Source organism: Larimichthys crocea, chromosome VII (assembly GCF_000972845.2).
Source record: "Larimichthys crocea isolate SSNF chromosome VII, L_crocea_2.0, whole genome shotgun sequence".
In the NCBI taxonomy this organism is placed as follows: domain Eukaryota; kingdom Metazoa; phylum Chordata; class Actinopteri; family Sciaenidae; genus Larimichthys; species Larimichthys crocea.
This window is the reverse complement of record NC_040017.1, coordinates 21,096,276-21,117,509: the sequence shown is the minus strand read 5'-3', so window position 1 is coordinate 21,117,509 and position 21,234 is coordinate 21,096,276. Positions and strand designations below refer to the sequence as shown.

Here is a 21,234-nt window from a genome sequence, read left to right as displayed (position 1 = left end):
GGCTTTGTGTCAAAACACCGCGAAGGATTTCTCAAGATATTATCAACCTGTTGTGAACTGGAAAAAGCTGTCAAATTAGAATCTAAGATGAGATATTCAGTCCTACCTCTTCTTTTTTCTCTGTGTTTTTAAATTGATATTTACATGGCCCTGCTCCAAATTTAGATACATGCAAAAAAAAAGAAGCCTGCTGACAGCAACATCTGCGTCATTCCACCTTTAGATGAATCTTCATTTCCAGGTGCTAAAAAAAAGTGTGATCTAAGAGAAGCTGAACCTGCAGATCAATCTTAGTTAACATGTAAGTGTTGTATACTGTGCACACCACATGTAGAACAAATACATTAGCCAGCTGTGGACTCATTTGCTAGGGGCCATTTCTATGTATCTTAGTAAAACAGAAAGCAAACAAATTTAAGATCTATAATTAACAGAATTTAAACACGTTCTTAACATTTAGCAAAGATTATATCGTATCTGGGCCAAAGAAGAAATTAGAGTGCTTGTTAACCAACATTTTGGGGCTGATTAGTGCTCACTGCACATTAAAACGTAAGTTGCTTAATAAAGTTAGAGTGTTAAATTAATACTAGTGTGCTGCGTCTTTGTGGAACGATCCAGAGATCCTATCCTCTGTAACACTGTCTGCATCTGTGACGTGTCTAAAGCACAGAAAATGGGGAAAACAACTTCATATTTGCTTCAGATCTCCTCCAGTTCTGTCATTAAAAGTAGGCTCGAGTGTTTTTTCCTGCAGTACTGAACTACTTACAAAATGGACGCACAGATGGAGCTTTATTGTAATTCTAAAAAAAGATCTCAAGGGGAAATGGTGGATGAAGAAATCTACGCCTGAATTTCTGAGGGGTACATTTATTGGCACTTAGCTGGTTACTATATGCAGTACATTGTAGTGATATGCACCATTTGCTCTAATGGCGGCAAAGTCTTTAATTCTCCACATTCACTGGAAATAGAAATGTTTACTATTCTTGTCCCCTTTAATGGAAATCTTAGGATCACGCTAGGAATTCAAAATGTGCCACATTATTGCAGACGTTTTCACAGATACAGAAACTGAGCCTCTTACTGCAGCACCTTCCAGGTTTGTGACAGTCCTGGTAACCATTGGAAACAGTCTACTATGCAGAGGACAAAGGCAAACCTGAAGGATGGGGCCTGCCAATGATTATCCCTTGTGTGAAGCCACAAGACTCACAGGCCATGTTGATTTACTGACAAAAACAAGGTCCCCTTCTCTGTGAGTCAATGCCGGTGTGAAACAGTGCTCAAACAGGATATTTTGCTCTTTACTGGTGCTCATCTCTCAAAGGTAATGGCTTGGAAAATCTGGATGTCTTTAAAAGGCAACAGGGACTACAAGGCCATTATACATTTCTTATCCCACTGACAGTGCCATCACAGCATAGACAGGCTGACATAGAGGGTCACTAGCTTATTACATTCTCATAAGTGGTGCAGTCCAAACCAACAAGCCATCATAAAGACATCATTTAGTGATCGTTGCCGGTGTAACCTGTGCATGGGAGCTAGATTCAATGTCAATCTCAACCATTACGCCTATCATAATCATTTCAAGCATTTACAGGATTGTCAGAGTAGTAGCAGCAGCAGGTGACAGCTCAGTCCTTTGTGTACGCTATAATATTTCCGGTGTCACCTTTACGTCTTTATCTTTTCAGGTTCAGAAAACACCTTAATCCGATAGGTGATCAGGCTTCAACGAACCAGCTATCAAAACGGTTCTGAAAATATATTTGTGCACAGAGAGAACATGTGGTCAATAGTTGGTGTACAAGACTTAACTTGCTAAGCCGGCTTATACTTTAGCTCATAGCACTTCTAAGCTTCTTAACGAGTAAGCTCAAACTGAGCTAATTATTCATGGACAGCCTCCGTCTCAGGGAACACAGCCAGGGATGAGTACCTAAAATCATTTGCACTGTAACATATGGAAACAGTATAATTACCCATTACAGGAACATCTATCCTTGCTTTATACCCTACAAAAGTAACACTGCTCTCGTCCATGCTCATTACTCTGAATGGTAGTCTTACATCAGGCCTTCATGTCATGCACAATCCTTTGCTCCTGGCTTGGCTTGCTAAGCTCAAACTGTGCTGCAGATTTCGTGATAGTCTAAATTAGTCAGTGGGTAAGTCAGCTGGGGCAGTAATTTCTCTCATGTTTTCTAAATTCAAGGCAAGGTTTTATCCCCAGAGACTTAAAAGCTGACTCATACTGTTAATTGTTATTCATCTTAATATGGGTTTCCTATGTGCCTTTGTCATTATAATTTCACTACTTCAAAGTCAAAAGTCTCTTTCATGGTGCCTTTCTTGTTATGTTGCTCCCCGTCACAAGAAATTGGAACATTTTGAGCATCAAGTCTGGAGTTCGTCAAGATTTAAAACTAATCATCCATTTCCTGACTATATTACATTAGCAGTCCACTGTAGTTCACTATAAGGAGCAAACACTGTATAGTTGTGAATATATTATAATAAGTCAATGCCATTTCTCCTAACATTTTCACATTAGTCTTTTTTAGAATGAAAATAGATGGAAATTGTGAACAGCTCAGCTGAAATTCATTTGCAGGTTTTATATTTGCATACCATTAGCAGCAGTGCTTCATTACATTTACACAATTTACAATATCTAAATGCTTAACCTCCCCCCCCTTTTTTCCAGGCACGTCTACATTGATTTCCACATGTATGTAAATTGCTTTCTGAGGCACTGTATCACCCCACTGACAACTTTATAACTTCATTCTGGTTATCAGCATATTACCTAAAAACTCATTTATGAGAGGCAATTGGATCACCTGTGAGGATCACTGTTGCGCAAAGTAAACATAATTGTCCATGTTAGATTCTGCAGTAATCTGATCCAACATGATTAACAGGGGGTTCTTAACGATTACAAACTCCAAGTCAAACATATTACTGTGGAAATAATTACTTATTTGAATAATATTAGTATAGGCATTTGTATGGGAAACATAATGAAATTATAATGCTGTAGGCAGTAGGAAACCGGTGAAATCTGTGCATCAGGCCCTTTTTTTTTTTATAAACAATTATCAAATTAAATAGTAACAAGGTAGTGATTTGTATGAATACATGCTGTGTTAGATTATGATGTTATCAGGCAAATTAAATGCAAATAGCATGAGAATAATGTGTCTGTGCATCAGGACAGGGCATGCATAATGCAAAAAGCTACAGTCAACTCATGAAAGCAGCTGAGGGTAATAATGCATGCATGAATTGACTTAAACACAATATTGAAACTTTCACAGGCGACATACGGCTTTAAATAAGGTCCTCACTACAAGCTTGTATACAGGAGATGATTGCTTGAAGAAGAATGGTAAAATCATCATTTGTCACTCTAATAATTTCAAATGAAGTTTCTAAGTGATGTCTAGTCACAGCACAACGAAACTGACAAACAACCTGAACAAAAACATTGTCCGTCTGAATCTGACTTTTCATCCATCACCCCCAGCAGCTCAAAGCTCTCACCTATCCAATGAAATATCTCAACATCTGCTGCAAAATGTCACACATACAAATTTGGTTCCCAGATTTCAGTAAAATATCTGCCATCGCATCTTTCCTACTAACTTTGGTGACAGTGATACACATCATATCTGCTTTATGTGAGCACATTTGCAAGCCTCAAAGAGCCACAAGCATGACTGGACGCTCTCTTACGTCGTTTAGCTTTTACACACAGAGACGAGCATACGCTGTAGACTTTTAATCCAACTTTGAAGCAAGCGAAGATAAAAATGACGTGAAAAAGTGGTCAAACTATCTCATTTAACAAGTCAAATACAATTACAGATGGCAAAACACATTTGCTGAGCCCTAATTCAACATTAGCCAAAAACTATCCACAGCCTTCAAATTTCAGTTGCAGTCTCAGAAGGCGTTTTCTTTAAATGTCATGTTACATGGTTGAAACTACCTTTTAACTTGTATTAAATATCAAATTACCTCAATAAATAGTCAGATCTAAATGTTCACCGACTCCTGAAGTGATTACACTTAAAATGAAGATGTCTTAGAGATGTTAGGGAAGCCATAAAAATCTTTAATTTTGTACTCTAATGCTGGATGGGATTCGAGAAAAGGCTGAAACCAAAGACCACTGTTCTGTTTCTGTGTGCATTCAGTAAACTACATGCACATAGACCCTTCCCTATCATGCAAAAAGTACTTTACCTGGAGCCAAATCATTTGGAGTCTATTAAGTGTGCCTGGACCAGAATGATAGAGCTGTAGGCTCATCAGCCATATGTTAGGCCACCGATTAGACTAGAGCCATGCTGAGAGAAACACTACCCCTCAAGTCAAACACGTAGGTGCATCTGTTTTGGAGAAGGCTTGTTTTACATCTTCGGGTCTCTTTATTGCACAGCTAATTGAAAGGGACAGTTGATTTAAAGTTTCACTGCTTGCCAAAGCATAAGTTTGCAGCTTAAATTCAGTACAATGACTTCCGGCGACGTATTTCTAAACAAACATTTATGACTTTCTGCTTTAGGTTAGGTGAAGCAGACTGAATTATAGTATCTTATTCAAAATGCCTCTTTACTTCCATATTTAGTATGACAGGAAAACTGTTTTTTACTGTTTTTAAAGATTATTTTTATGGTAAAATACAGCGCAGCAAGATGGAAAAGGTGGGCCAAATAGAAAAGAATGACATGTAACAAAGTGTCGCTGCTGAACTCAAACACAGCAGAATCAAAATTACATGGCACACGCTTTATCCAGCTGAGCCACCACGACGCCGCAAACGCCTAAAACTGTTTGGGGGTTTTGCTGCCATGGCAACGCAGCAAATAACATCGATGTCTTATCAACAGGACAACAAAGAAAAGAAAACCAAAGAGCCACAATGCCACGCACGAGTGAAATTCAACTAACGCCACTGTCAATAGACTCAAAAGCGATCTCAGGAAGGAAGTTTTCTCAATGCGCTGTCATTTCACATTATTCCAGTAAAACTGAATTTTGTAGCAGAGTGAATACTATTGAGACAAAATATCTCTCTTTCTTTTCCCTAAATATTGTCAGTGAATTCGGTCTCTATGCATTTCACAAAGCTTTAGCAGGCACAGGATAATATTAGCATGATGATTTCCGGTAATGTGTGATTTAATATTGAACTTCTTCTGGCTATGTGTAACGATCACAGGAGAGCTCACAGAAGAACATAAAACGCACAACGGGATTCACTGTCTAATATGATGAAGTCTCTTCCCCAAAGCTGTTCAGTGACAGCCAGCTGCCAAGTGTCAGCTGTCTAATCTAAAAAAATTACTGACATGTCAAAAATCAAAGGTTTTTGCAGCTATAAAGACCGGGAGTGTAACAGTACACAAAATTCACGGTTTAGTATTTAACTCGGGTCATTGTTTGGTATGTTTTCATTCAGCAGAGAAAACAAAAGAAGTACAGAAAATCTGATTTTTATTGATTTTAAAAACATGTAAACGCTTCATCATAAGATTCTGATCTGCATACTCTAACGTATAAAATTAATAAAACAAAAATGTCCATCAAAATGAGTGCAGCATACTATATATATATATATATATATAGTATTACTCTTCTATTTCCAGGTTTCTTGTCAGAAAGTTTGTCCACATTGTCTGGAGAGAGGACAGATCTGCTGGCATTAACAATGTCTCCAGCTTTAAAAAAAATAAAAACCTTCTCACTGGGGACAGAGTTAGCTGGTACAGCAAGGTAGCATTTTGTTAACATTGCAAAGATAAGAATATTTTGACTCATGAGTGGGTTAGGGTTGCAAGTGGGTTGCAATCCAGGGAAATACTTTCCTTTGCCATGTATGATGCCACTTCTTCATTCCCAAGCTGTTGCGAAGCAGTATTCTCCGTGGCTCCATCCTGCAGGGTGAAATAACAACAAACAGAGCGAAATTTAAAGACACAGTTACATACATCTCATGTATGTATTTTAAACAGAGAAAGCCCTTTACTGCTTTAAAAAATAATAACCTTGAGACAAAATGAAAATGAAATACCCGCTTTACACTGGACACAATCGCTGAAGTGAGGTGGTCGTCGAGGGCAGGTACAATCCATCCATGAATAAGGGAGGATCCTGAGGTTTGAAACAAGTGTCCGGCATTTGTTGAGCTATTCTTGAAGTTCAGGGTCAGAGGATCTTTTTTGCAGGTATCCATGGATTTCAGGATCATGGTTTTGAGACATAAAAACGTAGAAGGTATTTGCTTCAAGCTCATCTTTGCCACATCTTCTTCTTCTGCTATGCTCACATCACAGGCCGACAGACGAACGATGTGTTTGCTCTTGAGGGCTTTTTTCTGGCGACATCGAATTGTGCACTGACAAAACTTTGGTTTCGAGGAGGGCGTCCTGGTAGCTCGCCCGGTAGAGCATGCGCCTCATGTACAAAGCCTCAGTCCTTGCTGCAGGGGCACAGGGTTTGATTCTGACTTGTGGCTCTTTGCTGCTTGTCATTCCCCATCTCTCTCCCTTCCCTTTCTGTTACTCATAAGATCAACAACCCCTCCAATTCACGCTTTTGAATTTCTGTGAGTATGTAGACATCAACAGACTACTATGGTACTGAGTCAAGGAAGAACTGAACGTCTAGTATGGAAGGGTACACCATTAATAAAGACATTCATGAGGAATTAAGGACACTTCAGGCTGTAATGTACTCCTTATCCTAGATGAACACGTCCCCCCAGTCTCTTCTTGTTAATGATAATACATGTGATTCAGGCTTAAAGCACTTTCTAACCATATTTAAAATACTATCAGGATGGTGGCATTGATAGTACAGAAACGTATGCATGTTGTAATTCAATTTAAAAAACCCTACTTAAATAGTAGTCTTATTAAAATGTCTGTGTAGTCTAAATATAGTCAAGTCTTGATACAATGGCGCTTAACTGCTGAATGTCTTATCACAGTCACTCAATTGACTTCTCCTCCCCAACTGTGGATCAAAGGGGTATCCATCTGCTATTACTGAGCTAATGCCATGCGCTCCTTCAGTTAGAGGATTTCTAAGACGTTATCTCCTTTTCATCCTGAACCAGAGCTTTATTTCCTCTGAGAGACGCACTCAGAAAACAGCACCCAATCATCCAGCGAAACAAACAAAGTGTGAGACAAGCACAAAGGGTAATTGTTTCAAGTTATGTATCTCACTGTCTGCCGCGTCAACATGCAATATTTTACCAGTTAGGAAATGTATTAAGGTAATTTACGGATGCTTTATTCAAAAAATGTAAGGTGACAGCGGCCAAGCTGAGTCAATAATTTAAATCTTACTTAGTCTGAACTTAGTTCAAGCATTGAAATCCTGACAAATCTAAGTTGCCTTCGGTTAGAGGGATAAATAATTAGAGACACTGACAGTAATATGTTCCCTAAATTAACGTCACATCGTCTCTGCAGTATGATCCTGGACACTTTCGGTGAGATTTTTGTGTGAATAAGATTCTCCTCAAGCTGTGAAAACTAGAGAGGCAGATCTCTAATCTTTGCATTCTGAAACTGCGTGTTTTTTGAAGACTCTGGACTCATTGACTATAAATACAACAGTGGTATCTGCCTTCATACCTATAAAGTACACTTTACATGCATAATACAATATATACTTATATAATACTATACAAAGCCCATCATACATTTTGCTCTGTTTCACTATCCATCCATTATCTGTAACCTCTTACCCTCATCGGGGTCATGGTGACGCTGGAGTCTATCCCAGCTGACTTAGGGTGAGAGGCAGGGTACAACCTGGACAAGTCACCAGCTCATCGCAGGGCACATAGAGACAAACAACCATTCACACTCACATTCACACCTACGGGCAATTTATAGCCACCAATTAACCTGTTAAGTGCATGTCTTTGGACTGCGAGAGGAAGCCGGAGTAGCCAGAGAGAACCCACGCAGACAAGGGTAGGCAATGTTGGCAATGTTGCTAACCACTGCACCACCATGCTGCCTCTGTTTCACTAGTAGAGTTGATATAAGTGTAAGAATTTAAAAACACAGTTGATTAACTAATAAGTGGATCAATAAGAGATGAATCATTTAAGTCATTTTATAGCAAATATGCCAAATATCCCCTCACAGCTTCTCAATTTTTAAGATTTTCTTATGTGACAGTAAACTGAAATTTACTTTAATTTAACTTTAAATTTACCATATGAATTATTGGTTGCTGCCTTAGTGGTGATGTGAAAAGAAACCAGTGTGTACCACATCATCTATTTCGGGAAAAGTACATGTTAAAACCAGTGAAATGTACTGAAGCAGCACAACTAAAGCACTCTGGAGACTGGAAATCTCTCAAATGTCCTTATTTAAGCAAGTCTATTTTAAAGGTTTGTAGCAACAATAGATATCAGATAAGTGTAGTCAAGCAAATAGTTTAATACTACCTTTGAATTGAATACAGTCCATCCGTGCAGAATGATAAACCTGAGGTCAAGTACCGATACCTTTCCAGTAAACCAGTAACCATTATTTACACCTCTGCTATGTTCAATGATACATGAAGCTCCGCAGGATAAGCTTGACGTCTTCAACCATCCATCCATCCAGACATCCAGGAGGAAGCTGACACCCTTTATTAATGTCCGACACGTCCAATCTTGGCCACCATGAATGAGATCCTTTAAGTCAATAGACCCCCAGATCACAATGACTACATCCAGTCATCATCTATCAAGACTCTCGATAGGGAAAGTAGTTTGTCAGACCAATCTAATGAAGCCGAAGCTCGTCAAAGTGCGACATCAATAACTGTAAGCCTGGATGGCTCCGAAAGGCCAAAAGCATGCAGCTATTGCCTGATGGAAGATAATCAGTCTTTAACGAGATTATCACTTTACAGTGCTGGGCTGGTTTGTTTGCTAGTTTGCTGCAAAGTGTATTGATGTTGGTATCAAACCATAAAGCTTTCAGATCGTTTCACATCTCAGCTCTGCTCATATCAACATGATATACAGCTGACCTTCTACTGGGCACTGTTTTCTCTGACACAATTTGGTTGTCATGTTTCAATGCATCTCGACAGACAGGTTTGCTGAGGGCTGAGACTGTTAAGTCACTGCTGTTTTTCCTTTCAGAGCTTGAGATGGTGTAGCTTTTGTTTTGCCGGTTAATATCTCGTGCAAGGCAACCTCACCTACCTGCCTTCGGTGTGGGCTCTTCCAGATCATTCCCCACATCACGAAAGATTCAGTCAAAAGACTGGCATGTCCTTCGGCTGATTTGTCTTATATAAGCATGTTGGTTTAGTAACTGGGCAGTTTTTAAAAAACAGTAGATTAATTGGGCAGGGGAGAGAGACTTCCTATTTTCTAATCTAATCGCAGGTCGATTGAGCAGAGTATTACTGATGGAACGACCAGTGCTTGCATATGATAAGTGGAGGAAAACTCACTTTTAAAAAAATTAAAATGGCAAACAGACTTATCCAGATAAACGTGTAGCATTGCTCAGTTTTTAATCAATAAGCCAACAGCTTTGAATCAACTGAACAACTACATTTGGCAGCTTCCTGATCATCCCAATTTTCAGCTGACCATGAATGTCCTACAGAGAGTAAACTGGTACGCTGGACTAACAGGCTTCAAATCATTCCCTTGAAGATTTATGCTTATGTAGGACACAATAGGCAGACACGTTTCACTTACTGTAATATAAGATACTGTCTTCATTGTAGAGAACACTAGAGAGGACTTTGTGCTCACATTGTCAGCATGGCGGTTTCCTTCTTTCACTTTTTCCCGTTGCATTGCTCCCTATTTTAAAAACACATGCCTCAAGCTTTAAGCTCATTTAAGGTGCGGAGACTGTAGCATTACCATATACAGTACTATAGCCCATATCTGGCTGAAGCTGCTGAAGCTGCATTGTGACTTGACAGTCTCTGCACAAAGCCTAGCGTGCACTAGATCCCCTTCACACGAGGCAATGTTCCAGAAAGATTTTTTGGAGACTGTCAGTGCCCCACTACTAGAAGGAAGCATCCTCAAAGAGGGTTTGACAGAAATCCTCTTGTTTTTTTCTCTTCCTGTTTTAAACAATGTTACTTTCGCTGTCTGGAACACGGCGTAACAACTGGGTTTAATCACATTGCAGTGTTGAACACAATTATACGCCCAATGTATTGCCATTTAACATTTTGTCTTTTAGATGTTTTTACATCAAGTTTCTTGTCGGCTTATCCCATCACTGGTTAAATCGGGCTGTTAATATGTACAAATTGGCAAAAAGGCCCAGAAAACACACAAAGAGAAGGACAAAGTAACACCAAGGACACAAACACATTTGGAGGAGTTATGAGGCACAATCAAAAAAAACTATTAAATACTTAAAAGGACAAAAAAAAAGATGGGTGTCCCTGTTAGAGCATGTAATGTTTTCACACTGCGAATGTAACAAAATTAAGCAAATTCAAAAGTCACTTAAGAAATTTTTGAGTGTGCTGCTGGAGTATTATTCTCCCACAATGCAATGCACAGAGGAGCTGCTCAAAGCTGCACAACATTAAAATAAATTGAAAAGTCTGCGATGAAACAAATTCAGAAATAATTCGCAAACAAAACAACAAAATAAAAAAAGTATTACATTTTTAAAAACAATATTTTGCTTCGTCTTTGTAAAGTCCAATGCCCAATGACTAGTATTGTAGTATTGTATCGTGTTAATGTTGGTTTCTTGTAGACTAAATGTAAAATCATGATTTTACACTTATACACAGGTTTTGTATATATTTTATGTTATGAAATTAGAACCCAGCACGAGTATTTAATTTTGGAGCATCCATCTGGTGGCTAAAGGGCTTTAAATCGTCGCTGGATAGTTGGATGCACACAGTCGATGTACAGATGGAACAACAGACCTCTTACTTTACATTGATACATGCTTTGAAAGCAAATGGGTGCTGACTCACGATGAAAACTATACCATGTAGCTCATATTATGCTAATATATGCTGTGCACATTGTGGTTACCCAGTGAATGCATGCAACACATGAAAATTTCATGTTCTGCAGGATTCATGCTGCCTATAAAACAGCAAGTCAGCGTGCAGACACACAGGAGTTACTGGGCCCATTCCAGGGATACAAAAATCAATCGCAAGAAAACAAGTCCATAAATATCACCAAAATCAAGTATTACTGAAATTAACTCACTGTTGGAAACAGTACATCAACAAAAGCTCCTGAAATGAATGGCTAAACATTAGTGAACAATTTGAAAACAAGGATAGAAATATCCAATGGATGTCGATTTGAGGGAAGGATTTTCTGAGCCAGCTCTGTGTCAGCAAGAAATCCACACTGTTTAAGCATCCCCCTGCTCATGTATGTGTAATAATGTGCTGATCAATGAGTTATGCTGCTTACTCGAGAAAAGCGCAGCCAAATAAATAGACCACACAAAGTCTTTATTAAGTATGGTATCAGTAGAAAAGCTTCTTAATTTCAGATTTGAGAATTATTGGAGACGAAAATGAAACAGGAAATCAAATATTGTTTATTCAACCACACCCATTTTAACTGTAATGACCATAATTAAGATATTCTCCATCCATTACTCTCAGGAAACATTGATCAATAATTACTGCTGCTACATTTCTTCAGAAACTGTTCTCAGGTGTACCTTAACTCTACTCTGAGGAGAGGGTGCTCTGTATTTCAGTGTTATTATGCTCACAAAAGGTGTCAAAATAATCTGTAGCTTTATACTAATACAGTGCACCACTCCAAGAGATAAACCTGCTAGGTGTCTTTTGTTCCAAACCCCATGGCAGCAAAATTATAAGTTTGTGCCTTTTGTGCATATTAGATAAATATCAAATAAAAGTAGAACTTATTTCATAGATTCCAGCCAAGTGCGTGGATATTTTGCTGCCCCTGGTCTCTTTTTGGCTCCTTAAGCGGTGATTTTTTTTGTGTGTGTGATGATCAAGCCTGGTTAGACTATTATCAGTGCAGCAATGGTCCTTTGTGCGGAAATGCTCCTAACAGACACGGGGAAACTATGGGGAGAGATTTAATCAAGGCGAGCTGAATTTTTTTCCCACTATTGTTTTTCAACTCAAAAAGCAATAAGCTCTCAAGATACTCTTTGATTAGGTATTCAAATATTAGAGCTTTGTCAAAATATTAAACCATAGACAGAAATAACACAATACGTTTCTCCTATATAAAGAAAAATAAAAGTATATCCAGTTCCCACAACTTTCCTGGAACAAGATGCATAGATACTCTGAAAAGACATCCACATAAAAATATGGTCAGTGACAAGATATTATTCACAGACTTTGTGTTTTTGCGCTGGGGGGTGCTAGATTATGCATGCGTCTCTATTAACGCCAGACATTCAACGAAACAGAGAAAAACAGAATGTGAAGGTTGAGGCTCTTAACCGTTCACTTCACTAGAATAGTTAATGCTTCTGCAGTCTTCCAACCTTTAATAGGCTGTAGCCAAGTTAGACATCTCCAACGAGACTGGTGCAGTCTGATGAAGAGCACGCCACATGACTTTCTGACAAACAAATCAATATGACAGAATGATCTCTCATCCAGCAGGAGTAATTCATAGGGGCATCATCTTTTTTCATAATGCCTGAGAACAAGAATGAGCAGTGGATTAAATGCACTACGGTTTGTCCGATGTTTCTCAGTTCAGAGAAGAAAGTCTTAATAGGACTAGTAAGAGCTGTGGTAGTAAGCGCTGCACAATAATATATTGTTCTTATGCATTATTTAATGGGGCTGTAGGGGAGATAGTGTTTCTGTGCATTTCAAATTCTGTATTAGAGTATGTAGCTCTCTTAATTGGCTTTCTCGAGAGAACCAAAGGGAAATGCTGTTCTGGTAGGAGATATTGATCAATATGACTAGATGCAGCTACTGAAAGCATTATCCGAATCAATGTCACCTTCAGGTAGACAGCAGATGACTAGAAGCTAAAGGCAAAGGCAATTTAGGTTTTTACAAATGGACCTTATTAAGTTTTGAATTTGGTCCAGTGTTAAGTGAAGGCTGACTTCCGTGAAACAGGCAATGCTTTTTTTTTTTTGTCACTGACTAGCTCGCAAATGTCAGACAACACAACCCGAGAAAATCGAACGTTTTCTGTACCTTTCGCTTGATCCACTGTGTGCCTAATCAAATCCTGCTCAATTGGAAGTCTCATTCTGAAATCTCAGGAGATGTAAGGTCACTTGTTGCATGAAGACAACGATGGAAACGTGAGCGTAGCTATGCCAGAAGTTTGTCGTGTCGGAGTAAAGAAAGTGCAGCTTAGTGATGTGAGAAAGACTTTTGATGTCATGGCTGAGGCCTTTGAATTCCTGTGTTTATTCGAGACTGAGGGTATGGATGGAGAGTTCTCACAGTAACAGATGAGGAAAGAGAGAGAGAGAGAGACGGGCAACAGGCAGAGGAGGGCGAATCAGCTGCTTTAACGCTGCAAAGCTCAAGAGATTGGTGTTCCTGTGGGTGCCGTGATCGTATGCCTGCAGAGGAGATTTCACAGACCGGATCAAGCAAAGGGTCCAGAAAACATTTAGTTGCTCCATAGGGTCCTTTCTCTAATATTGTTATACACTTATAATAACAATCTGAACCAATCAGTGGCAAAAAGAAGCACTTTTAAAGGACCAATTTTGATGTTGCGTAATTGCCCACAAGGATTACGTCGTAGCCTGTTTCATGGCTGCCGGCTGCAGTTCTCTCAGTCATTACTGGAGCAAATTCAAAACTCGTTGTCCCCATTAGTCACTCTGACACAAAAAATATTAAGAAATAACATTGAGGTTGGAAGACTACCAAAATTACCCTTTAAGAAATGACTGGAAGTTTGCTATTATGCTACGCTCAGCCAGAGTTTCTTGTTTACATATTGGTATCATATCACTTTATTTAAATAGCCAAATAAAGGCTCTGACACACAGTGTCAGGAACAACAATATGAAGCTGCCACAGTGGCAGGAAGACACAACAGTGGTTCTTGAGGGAGACAGATGCCACCAATAATATTCTTATCCCAGTCAGCAGACGGGATGGGCGACTGGCTGGTTCCAAGCAGCAGATCTCATGGGTATAAAATGTGATGCTTCTCTGCAGTTTAAATGCCATATGCTATACAGCAGGTGACATGTTTTTCCCAAAAGAATATTTGTGTCAGCTGGTAGCTGCTTTCGACAGCTTCAGTATGCTATGTTTGGCATATAATGGCTGCTTTCCACTGGACTGGACCGCGGCAGCTCAATATACCACATCCTGCACCGTATTCCTGAAAGAATTATCTCTGTGACCACCGTATAGATCTTTATATGAATCTATATCCCTGCTTCAGACAGCCAGTCACTGGAAATGACCGCTTCCTTCCTTCCGACACCAATCTCCTATTCTACATTCTCGTCACACCCTATTACTCCATTTTACATGAGACACTCATCGTGTGGCAGCGAGCAGGTCAGTCTTTAAGCACCAGCGCTTCTTGTGCTCACCTGTTTTATCAGGCGTTGTCAGAAACAAAACAACGGCGACTTAGCCACGGTTAACAGGCATGCTCAAGGCGCACACTCATGCTGCGTGACAATAAATGACACTTTTCCTTATTCAGATGTACTGCTCAGATGTGAGGTGCTAAATGCCTTCAAGATACATGGAGCCATGCAGCAATCATTACTTTCAAAAAGGTTACCAAGTCGGAATATCAATGTTCTCTAGATGTCCCCAGACAAAACCATCAGCAAGTGCTGTCTAGCTACTCTGGTTTATGCACAGATTGTTTCTGCTGCTTTGTTTTTACTGCATTTGTTATATTATTTCCATTTCTTTCACATAGTATGTGGTGGTAATGTACCTTAACGCAGAAGTCTGCATAAAGTATCAGCAACAGTTAGCACAAATGCAGGCAATACCACCAACCTGACGATCATTTTAGATTTTCTATATAGTCTGATATTGTGAGAGCCCTAGCTGGTACGTTTGTTTGACTGTTACTTATCTCTAGAGACATAAACGACAGTACAAGTCAATTATGGCAAATAATGTAGCTCATCCGTCCCGTTTTCATCACTGCTTGTCCTGTGTAGTCACAGAGGACGGCAGCCTATCCCAGCATGCAATGGGCAAGAGGCGAGGCGAGGTAAACTCTGGACAGGTCACAAGTCTAACACAGAGCTAATAAAGTCACATTCACCTTCAAGCGGGCAAAATAAAGTTTCCCATCCACCTAACACGCTTTTCTTTGGACTGTGCATGAGCTTATTATACTCTAGTTCTCTCTCTGTCTCGCAAACATGCTCACAGTCTGATCTAACGAATGCATTAAAACCAGGACATCATGAGCAACATGCCGTGCAGAAATGTTTACCAAAATCTCAGCCACTGTCAAATAATGAATTCCTTACTGATGAGTAAATTGCTTGAACGGGGTAATCTATACGTGCTGTATCAAATACGTCACATAGGTGATCAATAGCTCTGTTTACGACTTGTAAAATATCGCTGCAGTAACCTTTTAATGTGATATTTTAGTGCTCTTGCGTTTTGCTCCTATTGAAATTCATGATGCAGCAAAGTTAGAAAGTGTTTTAATCCTCTCGAGGCCTGTATGTTATTTACCTGTGTTTCCTCCAGTGCTCAATGCTTGGAGTGCACCACTGCTATTTTCTGTCACTTTGTTACGCTAAACATAAAAAATAAATTCCAAAGGTAGTTCTGGTGTAATTGCCTCAAAGCAACCCTGGCTACCTCTTTGATCTTTCTGGCTAGTTGTAGTTATGCTATTACTCAAATTTCCTTATGCATCTTGAGTACTAAAATAACTTGACTTGCCACCAACTATCTCATTCCGTCGACTGATAACAACTTGATTGGTACTTATTTCCTCCTCTCTTTGCTGGTTCTGCGTGCAGTCCAGAATTCAAAAAATGAAGGAATTTATTCACTTCTGTTGAAGTCGGTCACTGTTTGCATCATAATATCCTTTGATCCTTTGTTGGTTATTTGCAGGCAGTGTATGAATGCAAAGGGAGCCTGAGTTTTGAAAGTGAAAAATGAAAATTCATTCACATAACGGCACCGCTGACCCTATTCACTTTCAACAAAATAGTTTTCCTTAATGCGGACATCAGACTCTATCTCTGCACTTCCAAACTAGCACACATCGCTGTATGGCACTGTGATATGAAACATAAATGTGTCATGCATGCTAAGAAATCACTTAATTTATATGGTTCTGACATTTTAATTCCCTCACAATTATAGCTAAGAGTAGCTTGGAGAAAGAAAAGTCATCTTTGGATCAAATATGTACACTTTGCAAATGTCGGTCTGTGAGGATGACTCACTGTAAAATGGCTACTTAAAAATCTGCCTTTTATGAAAATCATTTAAAAAAACAACAACAACACAGAACAGTCTGTTATGAAGTCTTTCATACTCCCAAAGACAGATCAATAGCTTGTGCCTGCTGTTATTCTCTCATTCCTGCAGTGGCTGATAACCCTGTACTGGTCCCCTGATTTCATAATGCTAACACATGACACCAGCAACACGAGCAGCTGCTGTAACACAATGCAACAGAATGGCAAGGAAGAGAGACCCCCATTAATCTCACCCCCACGGTCCGTATACAGCAACCTAGAAAGCAGACACCACCGCACACATGCCGTTGTCACTTTCTTTTCATGCATTACCTGCTGAGACGTGATTTTGTGCTGCAGTCGTTTCCTGCCTGCAGTAGAACAGCTACACGTGGAGGTGTTGGCGATAATGCATGATAATGATAATGACCATCCTGCCTGATTTCATTAGGCAAACACATGACAGCAAGTGCTCTGAGCTTCTGCTGTAACATCCTGCAACACATTGACAAGCCAAAGACCTGATAATCACCGCTTGCAACACACACAGCTAGTAAAAAAATAAAAAAATAAAAAGACATCTAAAAACATAAGAGCACTGCTGCACGCACTGCTAATTCAAATAACAAATCCAATAAGGCTCAAGGGTATCAACCCTCTTAAGAAAAAAAAAACTCATTAACCTCTGTGTTTTTTAAAGAAGTCTTTTAAAGTTCCTTATGGTAAAACCTGTATGATTCACAGCTTTTAACCAAACATACTTTCATTTTGCTCTTTTCACACAGTAGGCCACGAACACAGAGTTCAGGCTTTACTGAGACACTTAACAATAATAGTGAGCCAAGCCCCTGAATTAGCTGCTGGTGCTTTTTTTATTTTTTTATTATTAGCATAAAAGCCTAATGATGTATACAGTATGCTTTTTTATTATTAGTCTCAGACATAACAGGCATCCATCAGAATATGGAACAATGCCAAAACCTTGTGACAGCTCTCATTTCTTCAGTTTACTGTGTAATTCCAGTAGACAGCTGTAAAGAGGCCGTGCTCGGCCACGTAGGAACATACAGTCCTAAGGCTCACAAAGAATAAAGGAGGGGTGTATACAGTAGATGCAGCTGGTAGTCACTGCTTTTCAATAGCACTGGAAGCTGCAGTAACACTCACTGCACGCCCTGATGTAGCAACAAGGCTGGCCAATACCTACATCTCCCCAGGGGATGTCTTGGAAGGTATTATGCGGATAAAGCAGAGCTATATGAGGGATGTTCACTTGACTTCACTGTAAGCATATTGACATCTAACCCCCACCTCAATCTAATAGATTTACAACCTTGATACCTCCATGCATGCATCCTGGACTCTTCTAACTTCTCCCCATCTGTTGTTGCCAATGTCCTCTGCGTGATGAACAGATATTTCCAAAGACCAGACACTGACCTCTCCGGCCCTGCATGCCAGAATTAGAATAGCTGGAGTGTAACAAACTTCCTACAAATGCTGAGCTCATTCAGAGGAGGCTGAGCTTATTAAGTAACCGGAAAATGATGAGAGGGGCTAAAAAAAAAAAAAAAAAAAAAATCCAGCTGTAAATGCAATTGCCAGTATTCACACACAGCGCCCATGAGATCATTATCATGCTGCATCAGTGTTTCTGTATCCCTTCATCATCTCTAAACCTGCTTAGCTGATTGTCAGGAACAATGGTGATGTGCAGTAACTCACACACACACACGGTGCACACACACTGCTGAGGCCTCTACTCACCTTCAAACGAAATAATCATGTTGCCACACACACACATGCTCTTAAACTCCACACACACACACACACACACAAAAAAAAGGGGACACTAACAAGTTAACACTGAAGCTCTGACTCCTCAAGCACTGCTCAGTCTCTCGGGAATCACTGCCATCTTGGCCTGATGGGAGGCTGCTAATTTATGAAAAGTCTTGGGTTTCTGCATCGTGCTGATGCAAGACACGCCCGGGCCACTTTCCACATGCACTTCAAGTCTCTGGGAATTCAACTCATGTGTCACCGATTAACCATCTTTATTGCACAGTTTTTTTGGAAAGCCACGGCACAGCGATCATATGATGGAGGAGGAGGAGGAGGAGGAGGAGGGCTGATTTTTTAATCTTTTTTTTTTTTTTTTTTGGTAGGGACCCGTCTAACAGACTGTATAACAGCACTAAACACCATCAGTAACTGCTCCACCACACCACGTGAGGACTGAATATCTCAGTTCTGAGCCTGAACACATATCTCTGCTATACAGAAATCATGTAATCCAGCAGACTACTGTGAATAGCAGCCTGGAAAGTGGAGCAAAGATTTTGCACATTATGCAAGATAGATAGATAGATAGATAGATAGATAGATAGATAGATAGATAGATAGTGCAGGCCTGTTATTCTACACTTAGTTGTTTACACAATCAATGCACCACAGCAGGCAGAGAGGCACAGATCCATCCACACGTATGTCACAGAGTAAAGTCCATTGCACATTTCTACTGAGTCTACTGAGTGACTTACCAAAAGTGGGACTAATAACGCAGATGCCGAAAGGTTGATCCTCCTGCACATGATACACCGTCCACACACAAACACACGCACACACTCGCTGGATAGATTCACGGGTGGATCTCAGCTGGTTTTACGGGAGTTCATTTATTCCAAATGCACGCGTGAAAAAAAAAAAAAAAAAAAAAAAAAACCCTTCTCATTAGGTTCGTGCTGGAAAATCCAACGTGCGACAATCAGCCGCTGAAGTGTCATCAGCAAGACACAGCGAGGTATCTCCCAGTTACCTGCGTCGGGATAAAACCCCACCTTAAATCCCAGTACGATCCGATGTGAGGCGTTTAAGGCAGAAACATGTAAAAAAATAAAAATAAAAATTTTTAAAAATCCAACGACAACAACAACAACACACAAAAAAAAGCTCAGGGAGAGTCCGAGGCTTTGCGTCCGAGCCGTGTTCAAAAGGGGGTTAAAACGTCAGTACGTGGTCGTATTCAAGTCCCACGCGTTTTGGGTTTGTAACGCAGGGACACGGTGGATTAAATTCCCAATAAACCCCAACGCTTCTTGCTTGGTATGAATTGCAGTACAGACGGTGTCAGGATGGGGAAAACTGCAGCCCGGGGCTCTTTTTTTTTTTTTTTTTTGAAACGGGGGGTTGCGCTCTTGGATAAAAAAAAAAAAAAAAAAGAAGAAGAAGAGGAATAAGGGAAAAAGCCTCTGATGGTTGAAGGTTGGCGTCAGATTCAGGCTTTAAAAAAAAAAAACCCACGAAGGTCGAAAACTCACCAGTCACACAGCGCAGTAATCACGCCTGAGCTATTTGTTGTAATAACTTCCACCCCTGTCTTTTTAAAAAGCGCAATGAATGAATCCCACCCATGCACTGATAACCGATGTGTCTGTCTCCTCTATGCGTACCCATGCGAGCAATTAGTTTTTTCATACATGACTTGACTCCTTTTCTCTACAAAAAAAAAAAAAAGCAATGCGGTCGATTTCTCCGAGGAGGATCTTTGCTGTGGTCCTGGAGAACAGTCAGCCTTTTGAAAATGCGCCTCTGCTGCCCCTCATGCAGGCGTCCACCTGCGCAATAAGAGCCCCGATATAAATGAATACATGTTGTCACGCCATGATGTCTGGAGCACAGCAGAGCGAGTCAGAGCCAGTGGACAAATTCTTGGGTTATCTAGAGAGAAAGAAAAAAAAAACCGACTGACACCTTTCACGGACAGTGCAGCACTGCAGCAATGTGATGTCATTTGGGCTGCATTTAAGGCATATACACGACAAACTGAGAGTTTCTTTTCTTTCTTTTTTTTTTCTTTTTCTTTTGGGGAGGGAAGGGGGGATGAGAAAGAAAGAAAATGTTCGGTGTACAGAGAGGAGGCGCTATGAGGTGTTTTGTGATAACTCCGGGATGGGCTGGGAGCTCATGGTCCAGCATGAGATGCTGCAAAGGTTGGGAGGGAGGAAAGGAGGGAGGGAGGATGGGGGTGTTGGGTCATTGCTGCAACCCCCAGGCGTCCCCGACGTGTTTACTGCTTAGTGTTCAGCCTGTGATGAATTCGCTTTGATTTTCTTTTTTTTTTATCCTGCTCAATCTTGAGCGTCCGTCATGATAAAGCTGAAGCACAAATAACTTTGGCCACCCGGATGTATCAGACAAGCACCTCGGTGCTTTACTTTGCTGTGGGACAAGATGCACTCCTCTCGGCTCAGATCAGTGGGCACATAGATGCATATACTCCCACCTAAAAAAACAGAAAAACAATAATGTGTAATCCTCCTTGTTGAATAAAGCCAGAGACAGTCCATCCTTCATCATAATGTATAAGATGCCTCTAAGAAGAGGATAACATGCCTTTTTTTTGTGCATATTCATCCCCAAGCGTGGGCTTAAATCCAACTGATTTGACTGCAGGAGCATCATACATATTGCAAAGGCTTGAACTGTATTGTTTATGAAATATTAGAGAACTGAGGCATAAAGTGGAAAGTCTGAATCCACCTTTAAAGTTGATTTAAAAGCATAAGACTGCTGTGAGCTGAACTAATTGTGATGCCCTATGTGGCATATGAGTGTGTCCCTTCCTCCTCCTCTCCTGGGTGTGATCTATTTCTTCCTCCTCCTCTCCTGGGTGTGATCTATGTCTTCCTCCTCCTCTCCTGGGTGTGGTTTCTCTGTTTGCAGGTGTTTTCTATTATGTTACTTTGGATTAGAGTATTTATGCCACTGCAGCCAG

General features: G+C 40.2%; 1 protein-coding gene across 2 annotated transcripts in view; it reads right to left on the bottom strand.

Annotated features, from left to right (window-relative positions):
• Window positions 1-19,636, bottom strand: part of lrfn1 (leucine rich repeat and fibronectin type III domain containing 1) — a 103,405-nt gene extending 83,769 nt beyond the window's left edge. Inside the window, exon 1 of one of the 2 annotated variants that reach the window (XM_019266399.2) lies at window positions 19,001-19,636. The gene's annotated coding sequence lies outside the window, so the exon portion shown is untranslated. The remainder of the gene's footprint in view (window positions 1-19,000) is intronic. The other variant, XM_010736701.3, reaches the window with a different exon arrangement.
• Window positions 19,637-21,234: the final 1,598 nt, after the last annotated feature.